Here is an 11,722-nt window from a genome sequence, read left to right on the forward strand (position 1 = left end):
CTGAGACTGTGGGATACTGTAAGTGTTAAGTAAACAAACTGTAGACCAATCAAACTGGTAGAACCTGACTAGCAATAGCTGCTGAAAGCGGATTGGCATTCAATTCAGAACTCATATCCCATTGACCCACACCCTAGTACCTGTCATAGCATGCTCAGTGCATATAGAAGTTATACTGTACCGGAAGTGCATTAAGATGGCTAGTCTCTCTCTCAAACTTTCAGATCTTGTATGATGAGAAATCAGGCCTGGGCTAGAAAAACGGACCCTCTAGCTGATTGGCAGCTTTTCATGCAATTGAGAAAGAGATGTACTACCTCAATCCAGAAAGCTAAAACTAGCTGCTTCCTAAATTCTATCTCCGACTCTACTGGTGATCTGTTAGAATTTGGGAAAACAGTAAATCCACTGAAGTGTGGAAATTCCTCTCCTTCCCTTCTTAAGCAAGTTGTGTCAAACTCTGACATCATTACTGAGAAAAATAAGAATTTATGTTTTTAATTAGTTCTGTCAACTTCTAGTTAATCTTTGCTTTCATTACAACAGCTTTGAACTTGTGATGTGCTAGACACCTTGTGCAAGATTGGTGTAAAAAAATTAATTAAAAAAAAGCCACAGGGGCTGATTTGCTTGATCCTTTCTTGCTGCAGCTTTCTGCTGATCTGATTGCAGAATCTTTAGCACTCCATTTTAACCTAACAATTATTTCTGGTATCATCCCCAGGATCTGGATTATCACCCCATTTCAAATTATCTTGCCTAGCAGCAAAAATTATAGAATCCTTTGTAAATATTCAACTTAGATCCTTTTTAACTACAAAATAACGTACCTTTGGAAAGTATCAGACTCCTTGACTTTGTCCACATTGTTACGTTAGCCTTATTCTAAAATTGATTAAATAAAAAAAATCCTCAGCAGTCTACACAATACCCCATTATGACAAAGTGAAAACAGGCTTTTAGAAATATTAGCTCATTTATTAAAAATAAAAAAACAAATACCTTATTTACATAAGTATTCAGACCCTTTGCTATGACACTCGAAATTGAGCTCAGGTGCATCCTGATCCATTGATCATCCTTGAGATGTTTCTATAACTTGATTGGACACGACTTGGAAAGACACACACCTATCTATACAAGTTCCCTGTCACGTCCTGACCATAGTGAGTGGTCATTTTCTATGGTAGAGTAGGTCAGGGCGTGACTGGGGGTGTTTGTCTGTTTTTGTATGTCTATGTTCAGTTTCTAGTTTTGCATTTCTATGTTGGTGTTGTTTGGCATGACCTCCAATTAGAGGCAGTAGGTTGTCATTCTCTCTAATTGGAGGTCCTATTTAAGTTGATGTTTGTTTCACATGTGTTGGTGGGTGATTATTCGTTGTGAGTGTATTTGATCCTCCTGCATCACGGTTTGTTGTTTAGTGTATATTTTGAAGTGTTTAATTGTTGCATTCGGTTTCACTGTTTAAAACAATATGTGGAACTACGAAAACGCTGCATCTTGGTCCACTCCTTCTAACAGCTGTGACAGAATCACCCACCAAAGAAGGACCAAGCAGCGTGGTAAGGAGCAGCAGAAGTATCTGGAGGAATGGACTTGGGAGGAGATTTTGGATGGTAAAGGACCCTGGAGGTAGGCTGGGGAGTATTGTCGTCCGAGGGAGGAAATCAAAGCAGCGAAAGAGAAGCGACAATACTACGAGGCTCTATATGCACCGAAAGGCAAGGCTGAGAGGCAGCCCCAAAAAATGTTTAGGGGGGGGGGGGGGGGCACAAGGGGAGTTGGGAAGAGTCAGGATGGAGTCCTTAGACAACTTCCCGTGCTTACTGTGGGGAGCAAGTGATGGAGCAGACACCGTATTTTGCGGTGAAGCGCACTGTGTCGTCAGGGCGCATTCAAAGGCCGGTGCAAACTGTGCCCGCACCCCACATTTATCAAGCGGAGTTGAGCATCCAGCCAGGGCGGGTTGTGCAGGCCGTGCGCTCCAGACCTCCAGTGCGCCTCCAAGACCCAGTGTACCCTGTGCCTGCTCTGCGCACTCTTCCTCCAGTGCACCACCATAGCCCAGTACGTCCTGTTCCTGCTCCCCGCACTAGCCCAAAGGTGCGTGTTACTAGCCTGGCGCCTCCTTTGCCAGTCCCACGTAGCAGACCTCCAGTGCGCCTCCAAGGCCCAGTGTTCCCTGTGCCTGCTCCGCGCACTCTTCCTCCAGTAGGCCTCCATAGCCCGGTAAGGCCGGTGCCTGCTTTGAGCACGCGGTCCGCAGTGCGTCTCCCCAGTCTGGTGAGACCAATTCCAGTGCCCCGTAGGAAGCCTCTAGTGATGGTCAATGGTCCGACGTCTCCAGCAATAATCCATGGCATGAAGCCTCCAGTGATGATCCATGGCCCGGAGCCTGTAGTGTTAATTCATGGAACGAAGCCTCCAGTGATGATCCATGGCCTGGAGCCTGTAGGGATGATCCAAGGCACGAAGCCTCCAGTGATGATCCATGGAATGAAGGGATGATCCATGGCACGAAGCCTCCAGTGATAATCCATGGCCCGGAGCCTCCAGTGATGATCCATGGCACAAAGCCTCCAGTGATTATCCATGACGCGGAACCAGTAGTGATGATCCATGGCACGGAGCCTGCAGCGAAGGTCCCCAGTCCGGAACCTACAGAGACGCTCTTCAGTACGGAGCCTCTAGTGACGCTTCTCAGCCTGGAGCCTCCAGCGACGCTCCCCAGTCCGGAGCCTCCAGCGACGCTCCCCAGTCCGGAGCCTCCAGCGACGCTCTTCAGTCCAGAGCCTCCAGCAACGCCTCCCAGTCCGGAGCCTCCAGCAACGCCTCCCAGTCCGGAGCCTCCAGCAACGCCTTCCAGTCCGGAGCTTCCAGCGACGCCTCGCAGTCCGGAGTCTCCAACGACAGCCTGCAGCCCAGAGCCTTCAGCGGCAGCCTGCAGCCCCGAGTCTTCAGCGACGGTCTGCAGCCCCGAGCATTCAGCGGCGGCATGCAGCCCAGAGTCATCAGCGGCGGCATGCAGCCCAGAGTCATCAGCGGCGGTCTGCAGCCCAGAGTCATCAGCGGCGGTCTGCAGCCCAGAGCCTTCAGCGGCGGCCTGCAGCCCGAGTCTTCAGCGGCGGTCTTTAGCCCAGAGTTTTCAGCGGCAGTTGGTGGTCCGAAGCATCCGGCGAGGATCCATGGTCTGGTTCCTCCAGACATACAGAAGCAGGGGGATCAGCAGGCAGTGGGGGTACCACGCCCGGAACCAAAGCCGCCACCATAGACAGTTGTCAACCACCCTACCCTCCCTTTGTGTTGTGTTGTTTTTTTAGGCGCGGTCAGAGTCCGCAACTTTGGGGGGGGGGTACTGTTGCGTCCTAACCATAGTGAGTGGTTATTTTCTATGGTAGAGTAGGTCAGGGCGTGACAGGGGGTGTTTGTTTGCATTTCTATGTTGGTGTTGTTTGGCATGACCTCCAATTAGAGGCAGCAGGTTGTCGTTGTCTCTAATTGGAGGTCCTATTTATGTTGATGTTTGTTTCACATGTGTTGGTGGGTGATTATTCGTTGTGAGTGTATTTGATCCTCCTGCATCACGGTTTGTTGTTTAGTGTATATTTTGAAGTGTTTAATTGTTGCATTCGGTTTTACTGGTAAAATAAATATGTGGAACTACGAAAACGCTGCATCTTGGTCCGCTCCTTCTAACAGCTGTGACAGTCCCACATTTGACAGTGCATGTTAGAGCAAAAACCAAGCCATGAGGTGAAAGGAATTGTCTGTAGAGCGTCGAGATAGGATTATGTCGAGGCACAGATCTGGAGAAGGGTACCAATACAATTCTGCAGCATTGAAGATCCCCAAGAACACAGTGCCCCCCCCCCCCGGCCAAACTGTGCAATCGGGTGAGAAGGGAGGTGACCAAGAACCTAATGGTTACTCTGACAGAGCTCTAAAATGTTCTTTGTGGAGATGGGAGAACCTTCCAGAAGGACAACCATCTCTGCAGCACTCCACCAATAAAGGCCTTTATGGTAGAGTGGCCAGACGGAAGCCACTCCTCAGTAAAAGGCACATAACAGCCCGCTTGGAGTTTGCCAAAAGCCACCTAAAGACTCTCAGACCATGAGAAACAAGATTCTCTGGTCTGATGAAACCAATATTGAACACTTTGGCCTGAATGCCAAGCGTCACGTCTGGAAGAAACCTGGCACCAACCCTACGGTTAAGCATGGTGGTGGCAGCATCATGCTGTGGGGATGTTTTTCAGCGGCAGGGACTGGGGTACTAGTCAGGATCGAGGCAAAAATGAACAGAGCAAAGTACAGAGAGATCCTTGATGAAAACCTGCTCCAGAGCACTCAGGACCTCAGACTGGGGCGAAGGTTCACCTTCCAACAGGACAATGACCCTAAGCACACAGCCAAGACAATGCAGGAGTGGCTTCGGGACAAGTCTCTGAACGTCATTGAGTGGCCCAGCCAGAGCCCGGACTTGAACCCGAACAAACATCTCTGGAGAGACCTGACAATAGCTGTGCAGCGATGCTCCCCATCCAACCTGACAGAGCTTGAGAGGATCTGTAGAGATGAATGGGAGAAACTCCCCAAATACAGTTGTGCCAAGCTTGTAACGTCATACCCAAGAAGACTCGATGCTGTAATCGCTCCCAAAGGTGCTTCAACAAAGGACTGAGTAAAGGGTCTGAATACTTATGTCAATTTGATATTTCCATTTTTTATTTTTAATAAAATTAGCAAATATTTCTAAAAACCTGTTTTGGCTTTGCCATTATGGGGTGTGTAGATTGAGGAAAGAAAACGATTTAATCAATTTTAAAGTAAGGCTATAACGTAACAAAATGTAGAAAAAGTCAAGGGGTCTGAATACTTTCCGAAGGCACTGTATATTCTAAAATGTACACCAGTCAGTGCTATGACCTGGTCTGAAACCTATCTTCACTACCTCTTGGTTTTAAATGATGTTCTTAATGGTGTGGATAATAAGAAACACTGTGTCCATGTTTATTGACCTGTCTAATGATGGCATCAACACTGGATCACTCATCACTTATTCAGAGGCTTTCATCAATTGGACTTGACCAGTAGCTGGTTTGAAAATAATTTAAAAGGACAGAATACAGTGTATATTTACTGATGGAGTTAAATCAGGTTGTTTAGACATAACAAAGGGTGTCCACAGTATCCTTGGTCCGAATCTTTTCATTATTTGTTTATGTATAAAAAATATATATATGTTTATAAATACTTTCACCTGCATGCATATTGACCCTGTGGTATATTCTATTGCCACCACAGCTGACAAGGCTCTGTCAGAGCTTCAATCTGCCTTTATCGCCCTGTAGAAAGCCTTGGTTGAACTGAAATTAATTCTTAATGCAGGTAAAACCATGTATATGCTATTTTCCAAATCACGTAAAAATGTATCTGATGATTTATGTATATGTTTTGGATGGAGCCCTCATTGTGTCCCCGCTTATGAATGTCTGCCACTGTATTGAAGCCATTGGATGCAGTTTATCAAAGTGCATTGTGCTTTATTAAGGGCGATAGGTTCAGTACACATCATTGCATTTTGTATCAGAAAGTAGGCTGACCTTCCTTGAAGTCTCAGAACTAAGCATTGCGCTCTTTTTGTCTATAAAGCCTTACCTCATACCTTACCTCATTGTTAACCTTCAGACTTATTTTTATTTATTTTATTTCACCTTTATTTAACCAGGTAGGCAAGTTGAGAACAAGTTCTCATTTACAATTGCGACCTGGCCAAGATAAAGCAAAGCAGTTCGACACATACAACAACACAGAGTTACACATGGAGTAAACAACATACAGTCAATAATACAGTAGAAAAAAAAATAAGACTATATACAATGTGAGCAAATGATGTGAGATAAGGGAGGTAAGAGCAAAAAAAAAATGCCATGGTGGCAAAGTAAATAAAGTATAGCAAGAAAAAAAATTGGCTTCCTATTTTGCAACAAAGCATCCTTCACTCATGCTGCCAAACATACCCTCGCAAAACTGACTATCCTACCGATCCTTGACTTCAGCACTGTCATTTACAAAATAGCCTCCAACACTCTACTCAACAAATTGGATGCAGTCTATCACAGTGCCATCCGTTTTGTCACCAAAGCCCCATATACTACCCACCACTGTGACCTGTATGCTCTCGTTGGCTGGTCCTCGCTTCATATTCGTCGCCAAACCCACTGGCTCCAGGTCATCTATAAGTCTTTGCTAGGTAAAGCCCTGCCTTATCTCAGCTCACTGGTCACCATAGCAGCACCCACCCGTAGCACACGCTCCAGCAGGTATATTTCACTGGTCACCCCCAAAGCCAATTCATCCTTTGGCCGCCTTTCCTTCCAGTTCTCTGCTGCCAATGACTGGAACAAATTGCAAAAATCACTGAAGCTGGAAACTAATATCTCCCTCACTAACTTTAAGCATTTTTTTTTTATTTGACTGTATGTTTGTTTATTCCATGTGTAACTCGGTGTTGTTGTTTGTGTCGCACTGCTTTGCTTTATCTTGGCCAGGTCGCAGTTGTAAATGAGAACTTGTTCTCAACTGGCCTACCTGGTTAAATAAAGGTGAAATAAAAATACATTTAAAAAATCCACTGATTTAGGTTAATCTGCTTTTTGTTTTTTTGCGCCTCTCATGTGGAAAGTTGGTCTTTCTAGGGCAAATCAGGCGGATGTTAGTGGGCGTTTTTACTGAAGAATGTTTGTTTCATGATTGTATTTAGGTGTTCGTGTTTTGTATTTGCTTTTCCATGTGTATATACTGTAGATATGTACAGTATAGTGTAATCATTTGATGTTTTCATGCTGGGCTCATCTGAGAAAGAGAGCGCAGTTTCAGCATGACTCCCTGCTTAAATAAAGGTCAAATAAAATAAACACACATACACACACACACACACACACACACACTCTCTCTATACAAATATTGACTGTCCACTCAAGCACCACTATTCAACAGAGTACATAAGAGAGAGGAAAATGAGTGGAGAAGATTAAAGGTATCACTAGACAAGAGAAATACCTTCCTCTCTCAATAGGCAGCTGTCCAATGACCCAGGTATATTCAACAAAAGCAATGTCACAAAAATAACTTGTGACAGGTGTAATGGAAAGGGCAACTAAATAGGAGAAAGGTTCTAAAAGATCCACAAAATGTTTATCTGTTTGACAGGAACTTTCTTTGTAGCGACAAATGATGGAAAAGTGTTTCTCTAATAAATAATGAATTATATAACACACTTTTGTTTAAAATGCTCATAAAAGTGCAGTAAATGTGTGTACACAAAACAAGCTGCTCAGTTACTACTCTGCCAGCAGGAGCTCCGGGTGCCCAGGCTGTGCGCCCAGCAGTGGCGGTTCTAGACCATTTCAACTGGGGGGGCCAAGCTGGGGCCAGTTGTACTGTTAGAGGGGCCAGTTACATTAGATGTTATTGTTGTCATATCGTTTTCTTCACTGCAGTGCAGGCATTAGCAGGCAAAATACCATGTTCCGCGTTGCCACTGTCTAATAACAGATGTAAAAAAAGAACGATAGCAAAAATTAGTTATGTAAAAATTATTTCATACTCCACATTTAGGAGGGCCACAAGGGTGTCCAAAATTGTTGTCACAGGGGCACTGGCCCCCCCTGCCCCTGTGAGCTTATTAATGTATTATAGACACTATGTCCTGGGATTTCCTAGGATATTCTATGTCGAAGAACCCCTTACCTTCTAACAACTATTGTGTAGCTTGTGAGCGTCATAGAGCAAAACATGTTACACGTGTTCATGAGAGTCTCAGCTTTTTCATAGATAGCTACAAACTATTAAAAGCGCAAACCATTCTTACTCTACAGGCGTTTTTGTAAAAAAAGTCCCGGCCCGGGGCCCCTTCTGGGTCCGCCCTTGTCTCACAAAAACTGCTCTAGCTCAGCCCCTTTCAATAACACATAATGGTTGTTACCAGCTGATGCAGAATAGACTAATCTAAATGGTACAATCCAGCAGTATGTAGCTTAAACACACCATGTTTAAAAGGGGTTAGAAGCCCTAAATCACGCCAGCCTTAAGAGATGGCTGAGTTATCGATAAATCAGGAAGTCCGATTTTACGTGTCCATTTAAATCCTTTGTAAATCCACTCCAATGGCCTGTCAACTTGAAACATTTTAGGGTCATCAAAAACATTACCATGTATAGCATATGTTTGGCATTGATATTATAAAAAAGGAGGAAGCTTAACAATTCACTTTGACTACGTAACACTAATGTTTAAAATAATCATAGAAAATCTTCCTCTTGGACTAAGAGTCAGATTCACTCCAAATGGGTTCTTTAGACTCATCACAATAGTTCCTAAAGAGTTTGAAAAAATAACATTGATGCATTCAAATATGACCACACTATACCAGTAGATGCTTATTAGCACATACGCTAATATGCAAAAAAATACTTCTCATGAACTATAGGACTAAATGGCACCAAATTTGGAATATAGGCCCTTGGTACGTCTTAACTTAGCTTTTCTCAAACTAAGGGATTGTCCATTTAAACCACTGTAAATCCACTCCACAGTGGCCTATCAACTGGTGTCATCACTGTTATGGCCAGTACCTAAGATGAACCACACTGAATTTGCTATTGACATAAAAAATAAACTTAACTACTAAATCATTATATATGTAACGCTAATACTCAAAATCATCTGCAATCATCATCTTCTCATGAACCATATGTCAGATTCACTCCAGATTTTGTATTTAGACTATTACATCAGTCTAATGGTTTTGAGAAGAAAAAAGGTGTTGCAGCATTCAAATATGGCCACATAGATGCATGTTAGCACAAATGCTAATGCAAAAAAAACATACATTTTCTTCACATGAATGAAAAATCAGATTAACTCCCGATTTGGTATATAGACTCAATGAATTTGAGAATGATTAGTTGCTGCATTTAAAGTGGGCCACGCTACACCACTCGATGACACCATATGACACCAGGGATATAAGAACTGAACCAATGGACATGGGGCCATGAAATTTGGTATGTAAACCTTATGTATATGTCCTTAGAAGCTGTGTAAATATAAAGTCACTGCAACCTTTGATGGCTGCACCAGACCAGTTGGTGGCACTATGGATGTCATTAGCATCCTATGGTGCCACTGGTGCCAGAGCAATGACTATTGTCTAATGCAAAAAATATATAAGAAACATGGGCAATCCAAAATAAATATTGTGATTACTATATCTGTATAATCACATAGTTGCCCTATTATGCAGTATGAACATAGTTAAAAGTGGATCTATTATTCAGGAAAATTAGAAACCCGGAAGTCCTGCCGCTTGCAGTCTGCGTATTACAGCTGTGAGATTGTATTGACGTATTTTGGAATGCTGATGTGGAGTGTATCAACTGAGATTTAAATCATTTACACACAAATATTGAATTCCTGGACTTTATTTTGTCAATGATGACCGCAATAATGCTAAAAATATTTCACAAATCTTAACGTCAACCATTAGTCCATTTGCCCCCTGAATTAGCATATAAACTCATTACATTAACTAATGACTAAGAATGATTACCTGTTGCATTCAAAAATAACCAACCTACAGCACTACACTAAACTTCACTTGCATCATCCTTGTGGTATTGAGATAAACATGGTAATGATTTCACATGATAGTTCCTACATGATAGAGTGCTTTCTTTGATAACCAACTGATACTGTCCTTTCTATCATCCTGTGAACCTTGTTGTAGAGGACATCATGAGTAAGCTCTGGCCATTGTCTTTCAGCTCGAAAAATAGGAGTTCTACTGCTGTGAGCGTTTAAATTCTGCCTGTTCAATGTATTTCCATCACATTTTCAAATTGTAGGCTACTGATGGTTTTGTCATAAAAACTGTTGTGTTAATTAGCAAATTATGAGATTATTATGGACAAGAGCAAGATTTATATTTGTCAAATGGCTGCCAATCATCGATCATCATGTCTCCTGTGAAGTTCATCATAACTTATTTCCTCTGTAGCATAATAAACTGCATGCTTTTCCGAGTTGTAGTGGGAGGACCACATAACATATCATCATGTAACTCCAAGTTTCCTTTAACATCATTAATTTTACCTGCAAAAAGATCCTACCATGTGGAATGAGCAAATTGTCTGCCGACATTTATGAAATGATCTCCTGTTTCCATCATCTTGTTCTTGGCTTTTTTTATGCTTCATATAATTTATCCGCATGGGGTAATCGTCTTGGTAGCCAACTTGATTCTTCTTGCATGTCCTACTGAGGTGAAAAAGCATTGGATTGGTGTAAACATGGGCGAGAGTGTCACGTCCTGACCAGAATAAGGGTTATTGGTTATTGTAGTTTGGTCAGGACGTGGCAGGGGGTATTTGTTTTATGTGGTTCGGGGTTTAATGGGATATGTAATTATGTAAGAGGGGTGTTTGATTTATGTGTTCCGGGGTTTTTGGGTAATGTTCTTGTTTTGTATTTCTATGTTTTTCTATGTTGTGTATTTCTTTGTTGGCCTGGTATGGCTCTCAATCAGGAACAGCTGTACATCGTTGTTGCTGATTGAGAGTCATACTTAAGTAGCCCTGTTTTCACCTGTCCCTTTGTGGGAAGTTGTTTGTGCATTGCTGTGTGTAGCCTGCATTACTGTGCGTTTTGTGTTTTCAGTGTTCTAAATTAAAAGTTAAAATGAGCACTCAACCCGCTGCACCTTGGTCCCTTTCATACGACGGCCGTTACAGAGAGAGAGTTTCCTTCCACCAGTCTTAGCATTAATCTTTTTGAATCCAAGTCACATTGAGTTTGACTTTAAAATTTAAAGGGTCAATCAGCAGTTGAAACAAAAACAAAGCATTATACCCTTCTAAAATAACTTTGGTGCACATAAATGGTCATTTTTCACTAACATTTTCAAGTATAAAATTACATTTGTTTTCATTGCTTTTTCAAATAACATGTGCCCGCTCTGGTCTTGGCACATGTGGTCCAGCCAACAGTTCACAGATAAAGTGCCATCATAATGGATAAAAGAATGTTTGTATTTGTGAAATGGCAGCCAAGCAACATGCCACCAGGGGTCTATTTATAGTCCCCAGGTCCAGAACAAATTCAAGGAAACATACAGTATTATACAGAGCCATTAGTGCATGGAACTCCCTTCCATCTTATATAGCACAAGTGACCAGCAAACCTGGTTTCCAAAAACAAATAAAGCAACACCTCACGGCACAACACCTCTCCCCCATGTGACCTACTTGTTGTGTGTATGTCGTAACATGTATGTGTAACTGATAGGCGCACACACACTACATATTCATGTTTTTAAATGTACGTAAATTGTAAAGTCTTTAATGTCTTTTTCGTTATATGTCGGACCCCAGTAAGACTAGCTGTTGCCATTGGCTAATGGGGACCCTAATAAATCAAAGCATCGCTCATCATGTCACCAGAATTAGACCCTGGATATTTATTGGAAAAGAGCACCAAGCTCATCACTGTGCACTTTCACCACTCTGTGAAGTTCATCATAACATAATCTGTAGGGTAGTAAATTGCATCCAAGTCATAGGAGGACAACACATATAATCATGTGAATCCAAGTTTACTTCAATATAAGGCTTTTATATCAATATTTGCACATAAATGCATTTTCCATAGCCATTTCA

Source organism: Salmo trutta, chromosome 1, assembly GCF_901001165.1.
Source record: "Salmo trutta chromosome 1, fSalTru1.1, whole genome shotgun sequence".
Lineage (NCBI taxonomy): Eukaryota > Metazoa > Chordata > Actinopteri > Salmoniformes > Salmonidae > Salmo > Salmo trutta.